Source organism: Accipiter gentilis, unplaced genomic scaffold, assembly GCF_929443795.1.
Source record: "Accipiter gentilis unplaced genomic scaffold, bAccGen1.1, whole genome shotgun sequence".
Lineage (NCBI taxonomy): Eukaryota > Metazoa > Chordata > Aves > Accipitriformes > Accipitridae > Astur > Astur gentilis.
Window position 1 is genome coordinate 515,796 of NW_026061041.1, and position 23,542 is coordinate 539,337.

The following is a 23,542-nucleotide window of genomic DNA, read 5'->3' on the forward strand; positions in this document are numbered from 1 at the left end:
TAACCTCGGTAACAGCCTGCCTTTCCGATTCCAAAGTCAGATGAAAATCTAGTTCCGTGGAGAATACTGACATTGAATTTAACCAAAACTTGAGAAAAGAGGTAGAACAACGAGAATCATTTTAGCAGATTAAATTGGATGGATTTAAAAGGCAATTATTTTTTTTAAATTTGAAAGAAGGAATTATAGCGTTGTGAATTATAACGTTACCAAACCATCCACCTCACGGACAAAAGAATTAATTTACTCGCCCTTCGGGAGAAACTTGTACAAGCACCCCTCGGGGCTGTCAGCTGCCAAAACCGTAGAGACAAGTGCAAAAAGGAACTTGGGATCATGTTTAAAATATAAAACGATGTTTAGAACTTACTGGAGTTCCAGGATCCTTGTTAGAGCCACCCAGAGTCGGGACCATCTGTGGAAATTTAGACCGGTTTAGACAACCAGAGAAACATCACACATCCTAAACAGAGCTGTATGAAAGTTTGTACTTGCAGCTAGCTCCTCTGACCCCAAACTCCCAAGACCTTCTCTAGTAGCTAAAGCTCCAAGATGGGGGTGTATTTGTAGAAAGGATAATAATACTTCACATGATCTTTGGTCCCCTCTTAATAACGGGAAAAATTTAGCTTGGAGTTGACGGCATTAAAGGACAGGTGAAAAGTTCAGGCTTAACTGCTTGGGTGACTAGTGATGCTATATGACCCACTCACCTCTTCATGAAGGAGAAAAGCAAATCGTGGTCTTGAGACTTAATAACTCTATCCTCTCTCTGGAAGAAATCTCCCTTGTGGCCTCGCTCGCGGGTGGACCTGGGGAAATTGAAAAGATGATACCTGGCAATCGCCAAGTCTTAGAACTAAAATAAGATGGGTATTAAAATCTGTATTTTGACCCCAGTTAACACCTCTTCCACATCAGATGACTCTTGACATCTGTCACTCAGTCAAGGCAGTGCCTGCTGCTTCACTTCACCTTGGTGGTGAGGGGTTTGGTTGCGGGTTTCGGTACCACAGCTGCGGGCCGGGGCTGGAGGAGCCGCAGGTGCGGGCAGTGAGAGGCTGATGGCGACGCCCCCTCCCTGGCAAGGGGAGGGGCTGCCGGGGGAGGGGCCGCCGGGAGCCCAGGCAGGAGCGGAGCTGAGCAGTGACCGGGCTGCGGCTGCCCCGAGGGATAAGGTGAGCGGGGCCGGGCGCCCCTCGGAGCGCGAACGTCGGAGGCGGGGGTGGCCCGGGGGAGGTGGGGGTGCCCCGGGGGAGGTGGGGGTGCCGAGGCCGAGGGGGAGCCCTGGGGGCTCACAGGGCGGCTGAGAGAACGTGCGCGCGGGGGTGGGGGGCGGGGCGCTGACAGGGCGGCTGAGAGAACGGGCGCGCGGGGGTGGGGGGGGGCGCTGACAGGGCGGCTGAGAGAACGGGCGCGCGGGGGTGGGGGGGGGCGCTGACAGGGCGGCTGAGAGAACGGGCGCGCGGGGGTGGGGGCTCACCGGGCCCCGTGGCGGGGCTGCGTAGTCGGCCGGCGGGTCCCGGGGAAAGCCCCGAGGAGGACGGCGGGGTCCGTGTTGCACGCACGGAGCGGCAGCGGGGCCGCGCCGTGCCGGAGCTACCCGGAGCGGCGCTGGGGGCTCGGCGGGAACTGCCGCGGCGCCGGCGTGGGGCGGTGGGGGGGAACGGAAGCGGCGTCCCCTCGGCGTCAGGCAGCAGGGCAGGCTGCCTCCCGGGGCATGCCGGGAGCTGTAGTTTTCGCGGACTCGGCGGCCGGGCAGCAGCGTGGCTCTCGGGCGCGGCGTAGTCCTCGCGGCCCCCGGAGTCCGACCAGGTCAGACTCGGGAGCGTTGCCGGTTTCGCGTGGTTTTCCGCGGGCTTCCCGCTGCGCCCGCTCCCCGACCAGCCGTGCGGACGCGCCTCCCGGGCGCATGCGCCGTGCTTCGCGTTGGGGCAGCCCGGCGTTCGCTCGCCGGCGCAGGCGCCGTCCCCGTCCCCGGAGGTTTGTGATCTTGGGAAGCCCATGTCCTGGATAGCTGGGGTTGTGCCTTGCAAGCTTGTGGGTTGTGGCTTGCAAGCTTGTGACTCCCGCCAAGTTCCCAACAAATTCAAACGTAGAAATTGTGCATCAGCCCTCCTCGCCCCCTCCGAGCTGGTCTGTTCTCTGTGGTCACCATTAGTAGCCTCGGTTTCCCACCTGTGGTTCTCCACAAACCCCGAGCCTCGCAGCTCCATGCTGAAGGGAGTGGGGAGCTACACACGGAGAAGGCAGAGGCCCGAGTTTGTCTTTTGGGGATGAGAAGTGGGGAGGAACTGCCATAAATGGGACGCATCCCTGCTTGAGGCATGGCTGTTTCAGCTGTGCACATGGAAAATCCTCAGATACGTTGCATCTAGCCCTCCTTTCCATTGACCCCAGGAGAACTGGCCTCCTGTGTCCCCCAAGTTTATTTACTTCATGCTGCAGTGAAGTGGCTATTTTTCTTCTTTTCTCTGAGGATTTTGTGGATCTGGGCGTGGGAAGGAGTGCCTTAATGCTGGCTTTCTCAGCCTACTTCTGGGAAGCCAGGCATATCTGCAGATTAGAGCCGGGGGAGTGGCCCAGACGCCTTTTATTCCTCGGAGGGCAGTGGATTTGGGGAGTTAGAGCAAGGCATGCCTGGATGTTGGCCTCCCTGAGGGGGAGGGGGTTTACAGCCAGATGACTGAAGAGCCTCCCCCAATCACTCCTGGGGAAAGGGTTGGGGGGTGGCTTTTAATGTACCCACGGTATCGATGTGGCAGGTGAGCATACACCCCCCTCTTGGCTGGGGGATCTTATGTGGACGCCTGCTGAGCCAGGGCTGGAAGCCCCTCTGCACACCCTGGAGGAGCTGGGTGCAGACTGGGGACGTGAGGGCAGTCGTGACATGGACACGGAGCGGCAGAGAGTCCTGCTCTTTCAGCAGTTAACGGTGCTACCGCGTGGTCAAAATCTCAAGTGCACCCGTCCAACTGTGCATTCTCTTTCCTGGGGTTTGTTTGTGGGACAAATAAACTGCCCAGCACTAGATGAGAAGGTTGTCTGCACTCCACCTCAAATCAGGTGCGTCACCTCTCCGTCGGGAAAGAAGTATGGGGCTGGGCATAAAAGGAACAGTAACTCCAACGTCGGGATTCTTTTTGGCTCTGGGCACAGAGCAGGTAACCACAGCGATACAGAGAGGGAAGGAGGTGCTGATGGGTTTGTACCTTGGACTTACACTGTAGAGGATGATCTGTTCAGGACATCCATGTCATAGAGTAGCTATTGCATGATTTATACTCGTAATCAGGTTCCTACTTGATAGCCTTAACTTTGCGTGGATTGCGTGTTGAACTTTGCAGTAGTTTGTTTGTTTTTACATTTCCTTAAGGTCTAGGCAAAGGTTTAGAAAGTTAGCAGACTTAAGGATAAGTATTTATTACTTTGTCCTGCCACGTTGCCATTTGAAACCCGTTCTGAGTGTTGGTGGTATTCAAGAAATTGGCCGAGATTTAGAGGGTGAATCTGTATCTTTAGGTGTACTGAGCAGAAAAGTACAATGGATCTTTTTAGTTGCCAGATAGCTTTCTTTATCCAGGCGGTCAATTTGTCAAGATCAGGCTGCAGTGTCCAGGGGGCCGGGGAGGGAAGGTTGGTGTTCAAGCTTCTCATTCCTATCAGCGGTGACTCCGCTTGCACCACTAAGTGGTGCTGTGTACATACGCTTAATTAAATCGGGAGCTGCCTGTGCCTGCCTGCTTGTGCAGTTCGGAGTGGTCATTTTAGAGAAGATGTTCTTTTGGCTGCATTTGTTCTCCTGTGATACAAAAACTTGACAGCGATTGGGGGCAACTACTACTTTAGGAGGATTTCTATAAAGTAAGAAATTGCTGGTTTTATTTTGTCGTGATGGGCAAAACAATAACTGATTCAAAATCACGTCCACTGCAGCTTATGCTTCCGTAACACACCACTCAACTGATTTCTATGCGTAAATGTCTTCGGAGAGGAATCACAGGTGCCTGCTGTGACTGTAGGGACAAGCAGTATGGGCTCACAGGAACAGAACATGCTTTGCCTTCCCATCACCAGAAGAAAGAGAGAAAGAAAGAAAAGAGGTGAAGAAGGGTGCTCAGGAGCAAGAGGCTGCAAGGAAGTTGCTGTACATGATCCTTTTGCCTTGCTTTATCTGACAGAAAAGCTGCCTTCTGCTAGTTGGGTCTTGGCTTGAAAGACAAGGGGGAAGAGACTCCTGCCCCTCTCCCAGGGAGTGTGCTACTTTTGACTGGCTTGTTCTGACTATGTGATCTGCAATTACAATATTTAGGTTGCGTGCTGACAGTCTATACCACTGACTCCCTGAATGGTTTTTCATTTCTGTCCCTGCTTCCTTCTCCAGCTTTTTTCAATATATCAATTTAAAAAAAGAAAAAAAATAATAAAAATTTAACCTTACATGAACATCATGTGTTGGCTTTGGCCCCAAACACTTTATTTCCTAGAAATAAGTTGAGTCTTTTCATCAGAATATGTAAAAGATTTCTAGCCACTGTAGTACTATTGTATTGTTTGTTTTTTTAAATAAGATTCTGTCCAGGTTCCAGCATGTGCACTAAATTTCTACTGCAGTAGAAGAGAGTCTTAAGCTGAAGAGAGATTTCATGGTTGGGAGAGAAAAAGAGCAGATCTTGACTCAAAAGTAACTTTTCCAAGGGAAAGGTAAACTCTTTTGTTTCTTTGGGGATTTTTATTCTGATAGCACAAGCATCTTGTTCTCTCAGGATTTTGTTATCTCTGGGAAAAAAAACCTTGGTGTTGTGTCATTTTCCTCCTTCCCTGGTTGTGTTTTTTCCACTCCTTTCAGAGGAAGTGCTAATACTGTTATAATTTAGGAAGACATTTTTAACTTGTGACTCGGAGGTCTGCAGACATCACTGTAAAGACAGTTTCTGTGCATCCAAATGCTGTTAATCCCTTCAAATACGAAATGAAAGATGTGTAACTTGGAGCTGAGACGTCAGAGTATTCCAGATGGGTCTGGTTTACTTTGCATTCAGTGTTCCTGTAGCCTGTTGCTTTGGAAGGTGCAGGTAATAAGCTTTTCAATTGAATAAATGAGCGGTAGTGGTTTTTTGTTTTCCTCCCCTAGAAATGTAGTGCTTGATCAGACTGCACTGACCTGTAGAAGTTGTGGGCACTGTGGTGTTCTCCAGAATGCTACTTGGGCTGCCACTACAAGTAGGTCATTTAAAATAGTAACCTTAGACCTTAAAAACACATAAAAACTTCACGATGCTTAAAGTATAGAGCAGAGTAGTCACCAGGTTAAAATAACTTCATGCTTATGACATGCACAGCGATGGTTCCTTTCAGGTTTTTTGGTGTTGGTTTGTTTTTTTTTTTTCCTTCTTCTTTAAGATGGCACTGGTTGCAGTGATCTTCAGTTTTACGACACAGCTAACTGTCTTAGTATGGATATGGTTCCTTTCTGCCTACTATTTCCGTTTACTGGCAGACATAGTTAAGATAGCTCTTTGGAGTTGTGGAGTGCGCGTGTGTGTATAGATATATGTGTGTGTGTGTGAATGTGTATGAAAATAAGAAGACCTAAAGTCCCCTCCCCACATCATTAGTTTTTGCTGACCTGTATTTCAGTGTTACCAAGATTTTAAAGTGACCCAAGTATTGCTGTTGCAAATGTTTCCATGTTTGTCTAACTATTGTGATGACATAAATAAAAAGAAAAAAATCAAAACACTAAATGTTTTATTACTTGCCCTATAACTATATAGGTGTTCCCTGTCTAATATCGATTTCTTTTTTCAGGATTCACTGTATTTATTTTTTTTTTTACCCTATGAAACGGAAAGAGATTTCTGGCTTACTGTTGGCTTTTGATAGACGTTTTATCCTTGGGGAATTGCCCACCAATTACTTCATAGAGTTTGGAATTTAACTGAAGGACATTTTGCATGCCCGTGTTCAAATAGCGATGCTAACAGGCCACCATACGGTTCATGTTGATAGCTTTATGGATACTTAAAGGTAGGCAATAGTCTTATTTTTTAATAATGCTTAACCTTTTTCTCTTTGGCATGAACAAGCAAGTCTGCCTGGTTTTGTAGGACTTGCAGCTTTTCCTTAACATCAGACTTTAAAAAGGGGAGAACCAGTAGTATCAGGTACGCAGTTAGGATGGTGATTTTTAAAATACTAAGCTGCGTAACAGTCTCGGGAAGAACATGTGTGACTGGGCGTGAGAGTCTGTGGTACAGCATTACTAACCTTTGCTGAAAAAAGTTTTGAAGAATGAAGCATTTGCTTTATGAACGGTACTTGAGGACGAATTCTGATGCTGCTAAAGTTTATTGAAAAATAGGCACTGATTTCAGTGATGATGCAGGTGTGGTTTCTGTTCATGCCTTAAATCTGAAAAGAAGAGAAGAGAAACCTCCATTTGAAGGAGGATTTTGTATGAAGGGTAATCAAACCAGTAACCTGCTTTAAGAACGACTTTAACATATTTGGAGCATCGGTTAAAGGCAAATAAGTAAGGTTTATCATATCCTCCTACCTAAGCTGTGACTATTGAATACAGTCAGCAGTCCACCTCAGAACTTGTTGGTGTGCAACTGCAACGTGTTAAGTTGTAAGGCTTCACAGCCACGAGCTGATGGGCCACAGTTCTCTCCGAGCATAAAGCGCTGTAAGTTTTAGTTTCTTGCACAGCAGTGACTCTTTTCAACATTAGTAACTATACAACAGGGTAAAAGGCAAAGGCAAATTTAGTGAATAATAATGTGTCGTTATCAGAGTAGCTGTTTGCATTTCACCGTGATGCAGATGCTTTTTATAGCAGTTGTGTTGGCACGTCTTATAATTCGGTTAATCCTCTCCTGAACTCATGTAAACTTTTGGCTTCAACTGCATCACTGACAATATGTTTCACAATAGAATAATTATTTCCCTTATAAAAAAAAAGGGGGGGGGAGGGAGGGAATAGGAAGAAGGGGTGGAGGAAGTGGGTATAAAAAAATCTGTTGTCTGCCAGTGCTGTGGGCTGCTCACTCATTTTTCTGTAGAACTCCTGGGTTTTCTTTTTTTGTTGTTGTTTTTCTACCTTAGCCTATTAGCCTATCCTCTGCACCTTTGGTCATTTCCTGAAGTTTGTCTGTAGTTTCCTACATGAGTAGGTAAATGTATCTATTTTACTTTACAGAGCTTTGATAGTTTTTTTAAATTGTACAAGTAATTTAAATCTTGGAACAAATGTCTTTGCTTATTGATTTTTGTGAGTAGCTGCAAAAATCTTATGTGTTAGTTGCCCCTTTTAAAATTAAAATAAAAATGAATGCTATGCAAGAAATAGGTTGCAAGTAACTGTTAGGGTCTTACTACTGCTCGCTGTTGAGAGATCGTGGGAAGTGCAGAGAATTTGTGTTAAAAGTTATGGGCATTTTTCAAGATAGTTTTCCAGGTCTGAGGCATGCTGAAATATCTTTTTCATATGATAGTGTGTTTAGTTTCGTTGACTTCAGCGGAACACACAGAACACATTGACTTAAACTAGCTGAGAATCTGATGATAAGGTTTTATACTCTACCTAACATAGTGTTGTGATGACCTGTCCTCCAAACTCAAAATTATGTTTGATGATCTTAACAGGAGGCCGGATCTTTGATCTGGAAATTATGCTGGTAGCGACGTTACAGAATCCAGGCTTGTGACTTCACTGGTTTCTTGCAGCCCCTCAAGTTCATGAAGGACAATTAAGACCCATTCTCTTTTGTTCTTGTGCTATGATCAATGATGGAAGTATGACATTGTCAGTTGTAAGAAGTGGCTTAACTGCTGTTGGAGTCTGCTTTTATGCCTGAAAAACCTGTTGATTTGCATGGGTTTGCACAGCTTATGCTAATGATGTGGCTGGAATGAGACAGGATCTTGTGTAGTCTGCAAGGGCTGTATATGGTCCTGGTTTATAGCTGGGTGGGAGGGATTGGTTCAAGTTACTTCTGATTTGCCCTATTTAATATCTTAAATAGGAGTGGACAGGGTGATTGGAACGGTTTCATTTTTACAAGAGGACATTTATAAATCGGTTTTTATCCTGTGTTAGAATTAAGATGTGTATTTACTGGAGACAAGGAGTCTAGCCTCAACACTGAAACACCTCCGTTTTGGGCACACTGTTAGAACTTTTTTAAAATTTTCAAATCATAACAGTCTGTCAGTTTATGCTTGTTGAGTCTGAGACATTACATGATGCCCTTTGAACAGGTAAATATTGCTAGTACTTGATACTTGGTTTGTAGACTATACCTTTTGTATGTTCTGAAATCACATATAAATAACTTCTGTTGTTTCCCTTTCATTTATAGAAGCTCTGTTCATCAAACCATATAAGCACATACCTAAATTCAGTGTTAAACTTCCTGAATTGCTCTAAACTATTGCGTTGCTGTAAACTGTTTTGGCTGATAAACCTAAGCGGTCAGCTTGGTATTCCTACGTGTATATGTGATTAAGATGCAATAGGTCGGAACAAGTTACCAGGCACCTGCATGCTCCAGCTGCATAGGAGGCACAAAGCAGCTGGCCCGTTCCTTGTAATCAGTGGGAAAGTACAGATTCTCCTGTGACCTCGGTCACTCTTGTCTAACATATTAGATAAGAGTATTTTTATACTCCTCTCGCAGTGGGAGAAACACTGCTTGTGTCTGTGCAGTGTGTGAAAATCACTTTACCAAGATGCTTTTATTTTTAAGCCCTTGGGGGAAAAAAACCTCAAAACAAAGCGGAATTTAAAAACTTTTTTAATCCAAGGCAAACGTCAGGATTCTCATTCTTACAAAGTATTTTACAATTGTGTAACCTTGTAGACTGTACGGAGAATGAGGATCTTGCATGTGACATACTCAAAAGTTTCATTTTCGGTGTTCTACACGCTTCTACTGATCGCAGCACCTTTGTTTCCTAACAGCAACTGGCAACAGACAATGCGTATGGGTTTCAAGGCCCTGTGGAACAGAGAAGGTAGTTTGCCAGTGTTCTTACTGCTGTTGCAGACATTGTTTCAGTGGACTGAAAGTGGCACGTTCCAAGTACCCTTTCCTACCATTGCTGCGTATTTTTTTTTTTTTTTCAATCCAGAAGAATGTTTCTGTACTTCCCTTCCCTATAGGTGCATGTTGATTTACATTGCATGCTATTGCAGTGTTCTTAGTCTACCAGTTACAGATTACTCCTTTCAGTTCTTGTGCATTTCTGAATGTGTATCTACCTATACACCTACTAAACTCACATTTCTTCAGACATGACATGCAACTGCTACGGAAGTCAGCTATTGTGCTAGTTATGGTGTTTGCCCCGTCAGTTGTTTTAGTATCTAATAAGTACCTGATGACAGAGAAGGGGAGTGTCAGAAAATAGACCAGTCAGGTCAGGCTTTATGTTAGAAATGGTTTTCATAAGATTTAAGAGAACGCAGTTTTGGCATAAGGATTTACATACCGCTCCCGGTGTTCTGTTGGGCTTACGTTTTGCAAGAAGCTGAGGTGTTTAACTTTCAAAAGCTGTTTATGTAAATTGGCTTACCTCTGAGTACTCTCCTTCACCTGTGTAACGAAGAAATAAATGTGCATCTCTAGACATGTGCATATGCAGATATAATTGTAAGTGCAGAGCTGAGGATGATGCTTGTGTTTAAGGGTAGAAATACGGAGAGGGACAGCAGTGGGGAAAGAAGAACCTTTGAAGATAGTCTAGTGTTGCTCTCATTCTAGAGGTGAATGATCAACTTTCTGTACCATTCTTGACAAACGCTTGCCTAATTTATTCTTAAACATTTCCTGTAATTATTACTACTGTTGCAAAGATTGCCACATACCCTAAGTTTTTCAGGTTGTAATTTAAGCCCCATGATTCCGTGTAACTGTGTGCAGTGGATGCACACAAAAGTTCTTCCTTATAGCTACCTTTTAGAGTTTAAACATTGTTCTTTCTCTTCAGTATTGCCCTTTCTAGGTTAAGCGGCTGTTTTTCAATTTATGCTTTGAAGTCAGACTCCTGTACATCGTTGAGCACCCTCTTGGACTTACTGTAGACCCTCGCCAGTTATACTACACCCTTCTTGAAAAGCAGTACATCATCTGGAGGGTTCAGCAGCTAATCCGTGCACATGTAGCGCGGCAGAAATAATGCTTGGACGTACTAACTCCAGTGTGATGTGTGAGGAGGAATCACTGGGCCTTTTGATTAGCAAGAAACGGTACGTAAAAACTAGGTGACAGAAATAGGACACGCAGCTGGCATCCTCGTCTTCAAGCTTACAGTGCAGCTCCGTGGGCTTTGGCTGACTAAAGAAGAGCATGAGGCACAGGAGGGAACTGCTGCTGGATCTTAGTGAAAGGATGGCAAGTCATTTGGAGAGAGGTTTTCAAAGCCGGGAATTCAAGTCGGGTGCCCAATTCCAGATTGCCTGTGAAATCCCTGTGTACTTCCCTCGCTTGTCTAACTTTGTGTTGTATATTGTCTAGCAGCTTTTCTTTGAAAGTTAACAAAGCTACACTTGTGTGATAGGTGATGTAATGATCTCATAACAATAGGCAAAATCCAAGTCACAGAAAATGCCAGCATTTGAAAGAGAGCCCTGATAAATTGCTAGTGCCTTATACCACTGCCACTTACCAGGCCTTCCATGTTAGAGCTGTCTTAATCATTGATGCTGTTTCCTCAGACTTGGAGCTGTAATATCTGCTGCTTGTTTCAGGGTTTATTATGAAGTTGCTGATGGTACTGCCTTAGCCCTTTGGCTAAGAAGAATAGCAAATAATTTGTGGATTATCCGTAGAAGCAGCAGCCAAACAGCATTCTCTTCCAATCAATAGGGAAGAAAGCTGCTGCACCGGTTTGTCTGGGTTCCCTCATACCATAGGTCTTTCTCACATTTATTGATCCTTTTTGCAACTTTTTCAGGGTCAGTTGATGACCTGAGGGAACTGTCAGGTCTTTGAAAAGTGCTTGTAACTGTGAAAAGAGGTTTGTTGACTTCCTCACGTGATAAGTAGACATTGAAGAAATTGCATGTTGCTCATCTCTTAAGTCAGAGACCGGAATTGGATAGATGCTGTGTTACTAGAAAATAAAATACAACTGGGCCCCTTGAGACAGAAATGTCTTGATGAAATCGTGTAATATATTATCACAGGGACATAGTGATTGTTTTCTCAACTAACAAACAGATCCTAGGCAAAAATAATGTTTGTTCCAGGTAATTCTGGTCAGTCTCCCAAGGCAGTGGATCTGCTTTGCAAATGAGAAAAAGTGGACCTAAATACTATTTTTGTTCCCCAGTTCAAAATGGGCACAGCAGAGCCTCTACAGTTTTCAAATCGGTAGCAGCTCCTTCGCCTGCTTGTTAGCAGACAGAGCAGAATCTGTACTTTCTCCTGTATGGCTCTTGAAAGAAACTTGGTTGAACTCCTTTGCTTGGTGGAAAAAAAAGTGGGATGTTGGATCAAGTGCAACTGTAGCAAATATTGACCTTCCTGAAACTATTTAGAGTGTTCATGTGTTGATACTCGTTAGAAAAAAACAAAACTTGAAAAAAATCCTATAAGGATTAAGCTATAAGATTGTTTTCAGGGGAAGAAAAGGGAAAAAAAAAAAAAAAAAAAAAGGAAAACTAAATGGAAGATAGTTTTAGAGAAAGTAACTTTCATAGCACTTGGAGGTACCATAGCTGTCTGTAAACAGGATGTTTAAGGAAAAGATACTCGGTCTCTTTATGATTCTTTCTGTGGCCTTCTGACTGAAAAGTCTGACTGTGTGAACCCTGGTTATCTGTGTTACAGAAAACTGATGTGTTTTGCAAGCTGAGATTCTTCTGCAACAGAGCAAAGTAGGAGAGACATGGTCTTGTGGTTTGGGTTACTATCATGTAATTTACACAGACTGTGTAACAGCCAAATCTTTTTGTGATTTAAAAACTTCATTTAATTGCATAAAGGATGAATGTGCCCCGTGAAGAGTTTCTTGTGTTCGTGCACATTGCCAGTGATTTACCGCTGAGAGAAGTCCTAGCAATTGTAAACAACTAGATAATTCATCAGAACATCACACATAAATATATCTCCAGTAATTTTTATATCACAGTTAGTCTAATGCATTAACTTTTTATCTGTGGAGCTCTTCCGTAATAATCTACTTCTCATTTTATGGGATAGACAATGAAGGAATTTCTTGAAATATCTAAAAGACAACATTGGATGACAAAAGGGGAGAGACAGAATGGGTTTTGAGGTGTCGATGCAGTATTACAGATTGTGTTGCCATTCATAGAGGAGAAGACTACTTTGGTTATGATACCAAAAGATTTCTCTTCCACATCTGTGAGCTACACTAATTATTTTGCGCTTAGAAGCTTAAAAGATCCCGAGAAGGTAATTTCAACCTCTTAATAAAGGCTACATGGCTAACATGATATTATTCACTTTGTGTGATTTAGATTAACACACATCATTCTCGGTGAAAACTGTTGAATTAAGAGTTTTATTTTCACATATCCTGGATATCAGAAATTAGAAGACTACGTAAATTGTCAGAGGTTTCAGTTTGCAAGTCTACTGAAGCTTTTAAATGCCTGATTAATGTTTAAGCACAGAAGAAAGCCTACTACTGAATTCAGGTGGGACCGTATTTCTGTGAAGCAGCACGTCTGGTTTTAGTACCCCCCCCGTGCACCTTTGTACCCTCACCTACCCTCCCCACTAGGTCCGTGTCTCCCCCATGCACACCCCCATCTCCTGCTCCAGCCCACCCCCTTCACCCACACGAGTTTTTAACCCACGCGAGTTGTTTCGCCCTGCGCACCCTGCTCTCCTATCTCCTGCCCTGCCTCCCTCCTTTCCCTCCTCCATATTCCACATGCGCGGTCCCCGGGAGCAGCGTGGCGGCGCGCAGGGCGCGGGTGTCGGCGGCAGCGGGCGAGCGCCAGGACCGCGGGTGAGGCGAGCGATCCCCTCCGGCGGGGGCGGCGGCGGGTGCCTCCTGCCCGCTGGCCGCCCGGGGCCGGCGGGACGGGAAGCTGCGAAGCGGCCGCCGCGGCAGGCTCCCGGTCCGCCGGAGGCGAGCCGGGCCAGGGCAGCGCCGGGCAGGTCCCCGAGAGCCGACAGGAGGGAAGAGGGGACGGAGGCGGGCACCCCCCAGGCGCGGCCAGCGGGCGCCTCCCCGAGTCGCCGGAGCTCCCCCGGCGCCTTTCCCCAGCCCCGCTCGGCCCCTGCGGCTGCCCCCAGCTGCAGCCCCTCCCCTGAAGCCTGTGCTGCAGCCGCAGGCAGCCCCCGAGCCCTGTCGTGAGGGCGGCAAGCTGGCCCTCCGGTGTTCTCGAGTCTCCCTTAAGGCGGGTGCCGTTAGCAGCGGCGCGGGGAAGGAGCGGCGTCCGTCCGCGGAAGCCCCTGCGGACGGAGGGGCTCCGGCCAGGGTGGAGCTGCGGTAATAACGGTCGCTGCTGCCTCTTTCCCTCTGCCAGAGGCCACGCCGTGAGTGCGGTTGTCCGTTCATCCCCGGGGATGCCGCTGACTGCAGCAGCCTCAGGCTCGCGTGGCCTGTCTCTGCCCGGCCTCCCTCTCCTCACGGCGCAGAGGGACAGGCGGAGCGCTTACTGGCTGTGGACGGGAGCTGCTGAAGCTGGAGAGGCCACGGAAAGGTAAAGAAGAAGAAACGGAAGGCCATCTGGCTGGCAGCTGCCTCCCGCTGCAGGCCAGAGGGACCCTGCCTCTGTGGGTGTGGGAGGATCCCTCCTCGTAGTCCACAGCAGGTCAGACCGCCAGGGTGATGCGTGACCAGCAGCACGGTATGGCCACGTAGTGAACGAGCCAGCGAGGCTACGTGTCTAGGAGGCCTCATCTCGCAAGAGCTGCGAGGGGCTCGCGTGTTCCGTTATGCGGAGGACAGCCAAGCGACTGGAGTTACAGAAGAGGAAGGGAGGAGAGAAGGAGAAAGAAGCGGCTGAACTGGCAAAGTCTCTTGACAGCGCCAAGAACAAGAGCTGCGGTGAGCCCCGGGCCCTCGGGGCCCCGTCTCCCCTCTTCGGTGTTGTGGTCCCTCCCTGCCCCCTCCGTCCCCTGGTCCCCTCTCTTTCCCACACCCCTGCTTTTTTTTTTTTTGCTTTTTTTTTTTTTTTTTCCTTTCCTCCCTTGTACCTCTGATACTGAAAAGCCGGTCGACGAAACTCCCTAAGACTCGTTTTGGAGTTTTAGAAAGCAGGCGTTCTTCATTGCAGCGCTGGATGCACGGGGGATAGTTCCACCTAGTGTGCGTGCCACAGCTTTAGCACAAACAGGTTATATAGAATAACTAATTGCTTATTAATCAGATGAGTATACATATACATAAAAACGATGGCAACCGATTATCATAGCACTGCCTACATCCGATCACGTGCAAGGAAGGATCCATTTGAGACGAAGGGCTGCTTTTGCGACCACCGACCCATTTGAAGTTCTTGCTGGCTGTCCTCGAAGTCTTTATTCTTGTCCTTGTTCTTTGATCTTGAAGCTTAACGCAGTTTCAATCACATGTGGTCAGTTTCAGCATTGTTCCCATTTAGCTTACAGGGGAACATCTAGTCATAAGAGCAAAGAACTGCAAAACTTAGGAGTACCTACCTCTGCTAGTTAATTGCTCGGCTATACTTTTGTCTGTTGTTTCAGTTGTAGCGTTAGTATAAGATTTCTAACCATTATTTACCAAATCTCACTTTTACAGTCACCTAGCAGCAAACCACAGCTGGTACAAAGTATTAAAACCACCCAAATATTTAGACGTGCCATACAGAACGTATGGAAATGTGCTATCAGAGGTGTCCGAGGGGCAGGGGGAGCGCCGGGGGGCGCCCCGAGCCCCGGAGCAGACTCGCTGGCAGGACTCGATAGGTGCGCGACTGACTGAATAGACGCTGGCCGGCCGGCCCCTTTGCCCTCTGGGCTGCGTTTGCGCTCCCTCTGCACGGGGCGAGGGGCTGTGAGGGAGCCCAGGGGAGGAGGAGGAGGTGAGGCGCTGGGGGGGGTCGGGCCGTGCCCCCCCTGTTCCTGCTGGGCTCCAGCTGTTGCAAATGTTCTGGTAAAGAAATCAACATTTAATCACATAGAAGAGTTAGGTTTGATTAAGAAGTAAAATTGTGAAGCGTAACGTATAGGATTGTTAAGTTTGAAACGTAGCCATAGAAACTTTAGGAGCTGTGTTATGCGTGACGCTAGGAACCGTAATATTGTTAAAGTCTGGAACAGCTAACCCTAGAAACCTCACCAGGAAGTTACTGGTTTTCCTACGTTCTGTTTCAGGAAACTAAGGAAACCGTCGTGGACACCAGTTTGCTGCTTGGAAACCCCCTTACCCTTCCCATCTCGATTTGAGTATCGACGATGCCAGTCAGCAGAGCCAAGTGTCACTGACCAATGATTGTTTTTAAATAAGAATATTGATAAGGTTATATAATCACAGGACCGATCGTTACAACGGTTAAATTTAAGAACGAGCATAGTATGCGTTTTTACGGAAGGAGCTTAGGTAACAATGACCTGACGGGAAAAGCCTGTAAAAACTGATGGATTTTGATACTAAGCGGGACACGCCTTTGGAGGAGCGATCCCCCATGTCCCCAGCGCTGTGATAAACAAAGTGCCTGCTTCTTAACTTCACGTTGGCGTTAAGGAGTTTTATTCTGGATTTCGGTAACGGTTTTGGCGACCCAAATGGGACCTTGCGAGTGAGACTGGACGAGATGGCGTGTCGATCGAGCTCCGGCCGGCACCGAGGTATTCTCGGGGAGAACCGTCACCCTCGACACGCAAAGCTCCTCGCAGCGCTCCCTGGAAAAAAGGTAAGGCGCTGCTTCTTTGGAATTTGTTTGGAAAGCCTGCCCGTGAGGCGCGGCGAAAGCTTCCCAGGGTTGGGGCTTGGAGGGTAGCCGTCTGCAGTGGAAGCCTAGGCGTCTGCCCGTAAGTCATAAGCGAAAGCTATTGCTGGGTTGGACTTTGTGTATTATTTGGGACAGCTGTCGTTTGCATTTGTTTGGTATTTGGTATTTGAATGTATATAAGTATAATGGCATTAGCAAAATTGTTTAAGAATAAGAGTGCAGGAAATAGAACTGCTGATGAAAAGTTACCAGAAACATCACCGCTGGGATGTTTATTGGCACGTTGGGGTGAACTGCAGGAAAAATGGTAAACAAACAGAACTTTGAGTTACAATACTATATTGCAATTACTGTTGTTTTGTAGGAGAGAGAGTAAATGGAATAAAGTGCCATATGTAGATTTGTTCTTTTTAAGTGAACGTATCGGACGGGGACCGGAGGGGAGTCTCCCAGCAGAACCTCTGGTTACAGCTAAACTGGGAGAACAGAAAATTGAATTTGAGTTGACACTAGAGTCACCTTTTCAGTTTTAAATACCTCAGAGGGAGAGTTAAGTTTTGAAGAAATTGGTGGTGTTGGTGCAACAAGCGAACGAGAAACTAGACCCTTCTTTAAATCTTTAACAATGAAATTAGGAAAGCAATGGGTCACTCGGCAGTTTTTGTATGTGCCAAATTCTCCTAAACTCCTGTTAAGGAGAGGTCTATTTGAGAACTTAGAGGCAGAAATTAAATTTAAAAATGGAGAGCTTAAAATTTTAATTCCAGAAACTAAACGTATCGAAGCAGCGGCTTTGTTGTTAACAGGATGTTTACCGAAAGCAGAAGATTATACCGGTCCAAGTGTAATGCTGTCATTCCAGTCGTCTGGACTGGGAAGTTCCCGGTAAATCCAAAAAGCAGAACCTGTGAGAGTTGATTTAAAGCCAGGATCGAATCCGGTAAGAATGAAACAATACCCCCTAAAACCGGAAAGTCGGAAAGAGTTAGTAATGGTAATACAAAAATTTTTAAGATACAAATTGTTAATAGAATGTGAATCCAGATATAACACCCCGATCTTGCCTTTTAAAAGGCTGATGAAAAAGATGATAGATTAGTTCAAGACCTCCTCAGAGCAATAAATCAAATAGTACAAGGTATTCATCCGGTCGTAGCAAATCCTTATACTTTGTTAACAACCCTAACGGAGAAATGAGAATGGTTCACAGTGTTGGACCGAAAAGATGCCTTTTTCTATATTCCCTTGGATCCCAATAGTCAAGAGGTTTTTGCTTTGGAATGGGAAAATCCTGAGACTGGGAGAAAAACACGATATACGTGGACAGTCTTCCCTCAAGGCTTTAAGAATAGTCTTACCATTTTTGGAAATCAATTGGCACGAGAATTAGAGATTTGGAAGAAAGAAAATAATCAAGAAATCTTGCTGAAATATATGGACGATCTGTTAATGGTAGCTGAGACGGAAGAACAATGCACAAAGTTAACTCTTAACTTTTTGAACTTTTTGGGAATCAGTAGATATCGAGTGTCAAAAGAAAAAAACCCAAATAACCCAGAAAGAAGAAACTTAAATTTGAGTTTTAAAATCCTAAAAGGACAGAGACAATTGGGAACTGAGAGAAAAGAGGCAATGTGTCGTCTCCCTGAACCTAAGACTAAAAAAATGAATGACAAGCATTTCCGGGAATGGTCGAGTGGTGTCACCTGTAGATTATAAATTGTGGCTTGCTGGCCTGACCTTTATAGGAGCAGCTCAAAACCTCAAACGACGGATTGGACCGATGCCGAGAAAGCTACCTTCCAAGAATTGAAACAGGCTGTAATAGGGGTGCCAGCCCTAGCGTCTGCCAGATCTCACAAGAGACACTTGAACTTTCTGCTCGTGAAAGAAGAGGTAGAGCTCTGGGTATCCTGGCCCAATATTTAGGGCCAAGTGGGCGAGCTGTGGCCTACTTCTCGAAGCGATTGGATAACGTGAGTCTGGGATGCTCTAGTCGTCCGAGAGCCGTCGCTGCAACTGTGCTACTGATCCAGGAAGCTCGTAAGTTCGCCTGAGGAGAAAGGATTACTGTACGTTTCCCATATGATAACTGTTGTGCTAAAACGGAAAGGGGGGCACTGGTTATCCCCTAGCAGAATGCTGAAATACCAAGTGGTGTTGTTGCTGGAACAAGATGATGTTTACCTAAAAACTACTACCGCCGTTAACCCTGTTGCGTTTTCAACAACTGACCGAGTTAAAGGAGAACTGGAACGTGACTGCTTGCAGGCAATCGAAAGAGTTTACTCCAGCTGACTGGATCTCTGAGATGTGCCACTAGAAGAAACAGATTGGGAACTATATGCCGACGGAAGCGGTTCCATCTGTGAAAGAAAACGTTTTATCGAGATAGACAATAACTACTGAGGAGGTACTTGCGTTGCCAACTTTGCCTTCGATGATCTCTGCCCAAAAGGCTGAATTGATAGCTCTTACTCGAGCTCTGGAACTAAGTCAAGGAAAGCGAGTCAACACTTGGACAGACTCAAAGTATGCTTTTGGAGTGGTACGTGCGCATGGAGCGATACGGGGAGAAAGAGGACTGTTATCTGCACCAGGAACCGCCGTTCAGCACGCAGAACAAATACTGAAATTGTTAGAAAGCATTCAAAAACCAACAGCAGTCACGATGATGCACTGTAAAGCACATCCGTTAGGTAAGACCGGTCCTAACGCAGGTAACCGACTGGCTGATAAAGCTGCTGAAGAGGCTGCAGAAAAAGGCATCCTAGCACTAGTTCCAGAGAAAGGTATAAAATTGCCTAAAGAAACTCCAAATTATAATGAAAAAGATGAAGAATTAATTATTAGATTGCAGGCTAACAAAATGAAACAGGATAGGCTGTAACACCGACAGGTCGAATAATAGTCCCACCCACAATAATAAGAGAAAATGCCCCATTGAACATCACAGAGTATACTGGGAAACAGAAAGCGAAATATGACAAAGATTGTTTAAACAATTATAAGTGGATGTGAAATGTATATGTAAAATTATCCCCGAACCAGTAATAAGATCATCTTTGGGATTATTAAATAAGGAAATTTTTTAGAAGAATATTAGCAAATTGATTTTATAGAATTGCCTTGAAAATAAGGATATGTCCTAGTTTTAGTTGATATCTTTACTGGGTGGCCCAAGGCTTTCCCTTGTCGCACCAACAAAGCAAGGGAAGTAGTCAAAGTCTTGCTCAAAGAGATAATACCAAAATATGGGGTGCCTGTAAGAATGTCATCTGACAATGGCCCTCATTTTATAGCAAAGATTATGAGACAAGTTGAGCCAAGTATTATCTATGGATTGAGACTATCACACCCCACATAGACCACAAGCAAGTGTGTGGGCAGAGAGAGAGAGAGAGAGAATGAACTATATCCTTAAGCAACTGTCGAGTAAAATTTGTCAGGAAACCTCACTCCTCACATGGGTTAAAGCGTTACCCGTGGCTCTATTAAGAATCGGAGTATAGCCAGAAGAGAAAGAAAAGCCAAGTCTTTAGGAAATGTTGTATGAAAGACCATATCAAGAGTCCTGTGTTCTGAGTATCTTGAGTGCCTTTGGAGATATGTTTTTAAAAGGTGTTATGATTTCTTTAAGCAATTCTTTTCAAGAACTTTGTCAGTATGTCTCCACAGCTGGACCCTTAGAACTGGACGTAGCAGCGCATCCCTTCCGACCAGGAGACTGAATATATATAAAATCACCGAGAAGTGGAAAGGACCGTATCGAGTCATTTTAACAACACTTGTAGCAGTAAAGGTCTGGGAGAAGAACCTTGGCTTCATTATTCGAGAATAAAGCAAGCACCCAACAAGAAACTGGAAGTCTAAAGAAACTGTCCCTTTAAAACGGAAAATCTATAAGTAAGTTTCACGTTATCTATTTGGGAAAACAGTTGTGTAAAGTTTATAATGTTGGGGTTGCTATTAGGAATATTGTCGAGGGCAATAATCTTTTTGTGTGTTTAGAGGGTGTATGTGTTTTTTTTGAGGGGTTCTAAACATGAGATAAACAAAATGAAACAATTATTGTTTGAACTATTCATCTTGATATTAACCGGTTTTGTAATTTGAATTAAAAAAAATAATCTAGTTTTGTAACTGATTCAAAGTTTTGTAAAGACACAGAATTTAACCTCGGTAACAGCCTGCCTTTCCGATTCCAAAGTCAGATGAAAATCTAGTTCCGTGGAGAATACTGACATTGAATTTAACCAAAACTTGAGAAAAGAGGTAGAACAACGAGAATCATTTTAGCAGATTAAATTGGATGGATTTAAAAGGCAATTATTTTTTTTAAATTTGAAAGAAGGAATTATAGCGTTGTGAATTATAACGTTACCAAACCATCCACCTCACGGACAAAAGAATTAATTTACTCGCCCTTCGGGAGAAACTTGTACAAGCACCCCTCGGGGCTGTCAGCTGCCAAAACCGTAGAGACAAGTGCAAAAAGGAACTTGGGATCATGTTTAAAATATAAAACGATGTTTAGAACTTACTGGAGTTCCAGGATCCTTGTTAGAGCCACCCAGAGTCGGGACCATCTGTGGAAATTTAGACCGGTTTAGACAACCAGAGAAACATCACACATCCTAAACAGAGCTGTATGAAAGTTTGTACTTGCAGCTAGCTCCTCTGACCCCAAACTCCCAAGACCTTCTCTAGTAGCTAAAGCTCCAAGATGGGGGTGTATTTGTAGAAAGGATAATAATACTTCACATGATCTTTGGTCCCCTCTTAATAACGGGAAAAATTTAGCTTGGAGTTGACGGCATTAAAGGACAGGTGAAAAGTTCAGGCTTAACTGCTTGGGTGACTAGTGATGCTATATGACCCACTCACCTCTTCATGAAGGAGAAAAGCAAATCGTGGTCTTGAGACTTAATAACTCTATGCTCTCTCTGGAAGAAATCTCCCTTGTGGCCTCGCTCGCGGGTGGACCTGGGGAAATTGAAAAGATGATACCTGGCAATCGCCAAGTCTTAGAACTAAAATAAGATGGGTATTAAAATCTGTATTTTGACCCCAGTTAACACCTCTTCCACATCAGATGACTCTTGACATCTGTCACTCAGTCAAGGCAGTGCCTGCTGCTTCACTTCACCTTGGTGGTGAGGGGTTTGGTTGCGGGTTTCGGTACCACAGCTGCGGGCCGGGGCTGGAGGAGCCGCAGGTGCGGGCAGTGAGAGGCTGATGGCGACGCCCCCTCCCTGGCAAGGGGAGGGGCTGCCGGGGGAGGGGCCGCCGGGAGCCCAGGCAGGAGCGGAGCTGAGCAGTGACCGGGCTGCGGCTGCCCCGAGGGAGAAGGTGAGCGGGGCCGGGCGCCCCTCGGAGCGCGAACGTCGGAGGCGGGGGTGGCCCGGGGGAGGTGGGGGTGGCCCGGGGGAGGTGGGGGTGCCGAGGCCGAGGGGGAGCCCTGGGGGCTCACAGGGCGGCTGAGAGAACGTGCGCGCGGGGGTGGGGGGCGGGGCGCTGACAGGGCGGCTGAGAGAACGGGCGCGCGGGGGTGGGGGGGGGCGCTGACAGGGCGGCTGAGAGAACGGGCGCGCGGGGGTGGGGGGGGCGCTGACAGGGCGGCTGAGAGAACGGGCGCGCGGGGGTGGGGGCTCACCGGGCCCCGTGGCGGGGCTGCGTAGTCGGCCGGCGGGTCCCGGGGAAAGCCCCGAGGAGGACGGCGGGGTCCGTGTTGCACGCACGGAGCGGCAGCGGGGCCGCGCCGTGCCGGAGCTACCCGGAGCGGCGCTGGGGGCTCGGCGGGAACTGCCGCTGCGCCGGCGTGGGGAGGTGGGGGGGAACGGAAGCGGCGTCCCCTCGGCGTCAGGCAGCAGGGCAGGCTGCCTCCCGGGGCATGCCGGGAGCTGTAGTTTTCGCGGACTCGGCGGCCGGGCAGCAGCGTGGCTCTCGGGCGCGGCGTAGTCCTCGCGGCCCCCGGAGTCCGACCAGGTCAGACTCGGGAGCGTTGCCGGTTTCGCGTGGTTTTCCGCGGGCTTCCCGCTGCGCCCGCTCCCCGACCAGCCGTGCGGACGCGCCTCCCGGGCGCATGCGCCGTGCTTCGCGTTGGGGCAGCCCGGCGTTCGCTCGCCGGCGCAGGCGCCGTCCCCGTCCCCGGAGGTTTGTGATCTTGGGAAGCCCATGTCCTGGATAGCTGGGGTTGTGCCTTGCAAGCTTGTGGGTTGTGGCTTGCAAGCTTGTGACTCCCGCCAAGTTCCCAACAAATTCAAACGTAGAAATTGTGCATCAGCCCTCCTCGCCCCCTCCGAGCTGGTCTGTTCTCTGTGGTCACCATTAGTAGCCTCGGTTTCCCACCTGTGGTTCTCCACAAACCCCGAGCCTCGCAGCTCCATGCTGAAGGGAGTGGGGAGCTACACACGGAGAAGGCAGAGGCCCGAGTTTGTCTTTTGGGGATGAGAAGTGGGGAGGAACTGCCATAAATGGGACGCATCCCTGCTTGAGGCATGGCTGTTTCAGCTGTGCACATGGAAAATCCTCAGATACGTTGCATCTAGCCCTCCTTTCCATTGACCCCAGGAGAACTGGCCTCCTGTGTCCCCCAAGTTTATTTACTTCATGCTGCAGTGAAGTGGCTATTTTTCTTCTTTTCTCTGAGGATTTTGTGGATCTGGGCGTGGGAAGGAGTGCCTTAATGCTGGCTTTCTCAGCCTACTTCTGGGAAGCCAGGCATATCTGCAGATTAGAGCCGGGGGAGTGGCCCAGACGCCTTTTATTCCTCGGAGGGCAGTGGATTTGGGGAGTTAGAGCAAGGCATGCCTGGATGTTGGTCTCCCTGAGGGGGAGGGGGTTTACAGCCAGATGACTGAAGAGCCTCCCCCAATCACTCCTGGGGAAAGGGTTGGGGGGTGGCTTTTAATGTACCCACGGTATCGATGTGGCAGGTGAGCATACACCCCCCTCTTGGCTGGGGGATCTTATGTGGACGCCTGCTGAGCCAGGGCTGGAAGCCCCTCTGCACACCCTGGAGGAGCTGGGTGCAGACTGGGGACGTGAGGGCAGTCGTGACATGGGCACGGAGCGGCAGAGAGTCCTGCTCTTTCAGCAGTTAACGGTGCTACCGCGTGGTCAAAATCTCAAGTGCACCCGTCCAACTGTGCATTCTCTTTCCTGGGGTTTGTTTGTGGGACAAATAAACTGCCCAGCACTAGATGAGAAGGTTGTCTGCACTCCACCTCAAATCAGGTGCGTCACCTCTCCGTCGGGAAAGAAGTATGGGGCTGGGCATAAAAGGAACAGTAACTCCAACGTCGGGATTCTTTTTGGCTCTGGGCACAGAGCAGGTAACCACAGCGATACAGAGAGGGAAGGAGGTGCTGATGGGTTTGTACCTTGGACTTACACTGTAGAGGATGATCTGTTCAGGACATCCATGTCATAGAGTAGCTATTGCATGATTTATACTCGTAATCAGGTTCCTACTTGATAGCCTTAACTTTGCGTGGATTGCGTGTTGAACTTTGCAGTAGTTTGTTTGTTTTTACATTTCCTTAAGGTCTAGGCAAAGGTTTAGAAAGTTAGCAGACTTAAGGATAAGTATTTATTACTTTGTCCTGCCACGTTGCCATTTGAAACCCGTTCTGA

The 23,542-nt window shown here is 47.1% G+C and overlaps 1 long non-coding RNA gene across 2 annotated transcripts; it reads right to left on the reverse strand.

The window, feature by feature from the left end:
* Nucleotides 1–380: 380 nt before the first annotated feature.
* LOC126037314 (uncharacterized) lies at nucleotides 381–21,787 on the reverse strand. 2 transcript variants are annotated; one of them, XR_007505607.1, is made up of 3 exons: nucleotides 21,561–21,787; nucleotides 20,792–20,890; nucleotides 381–415 (listed from the first exon to the last, which is right to left on the reverse strand). It is a non-coding gene; the product is annotated as an uncharacterized LOC126037314 (long non-coding RNA). The 2 variants fall into 2 exon arrangements; XR_007505606.1 differs by lacking the exon at nucleotides 381–415 and adding an exon at nucleotides 20,459–20,493.
* Nucleotides 21,788–23,542: the final 1,755 nt, after the last annotated feature.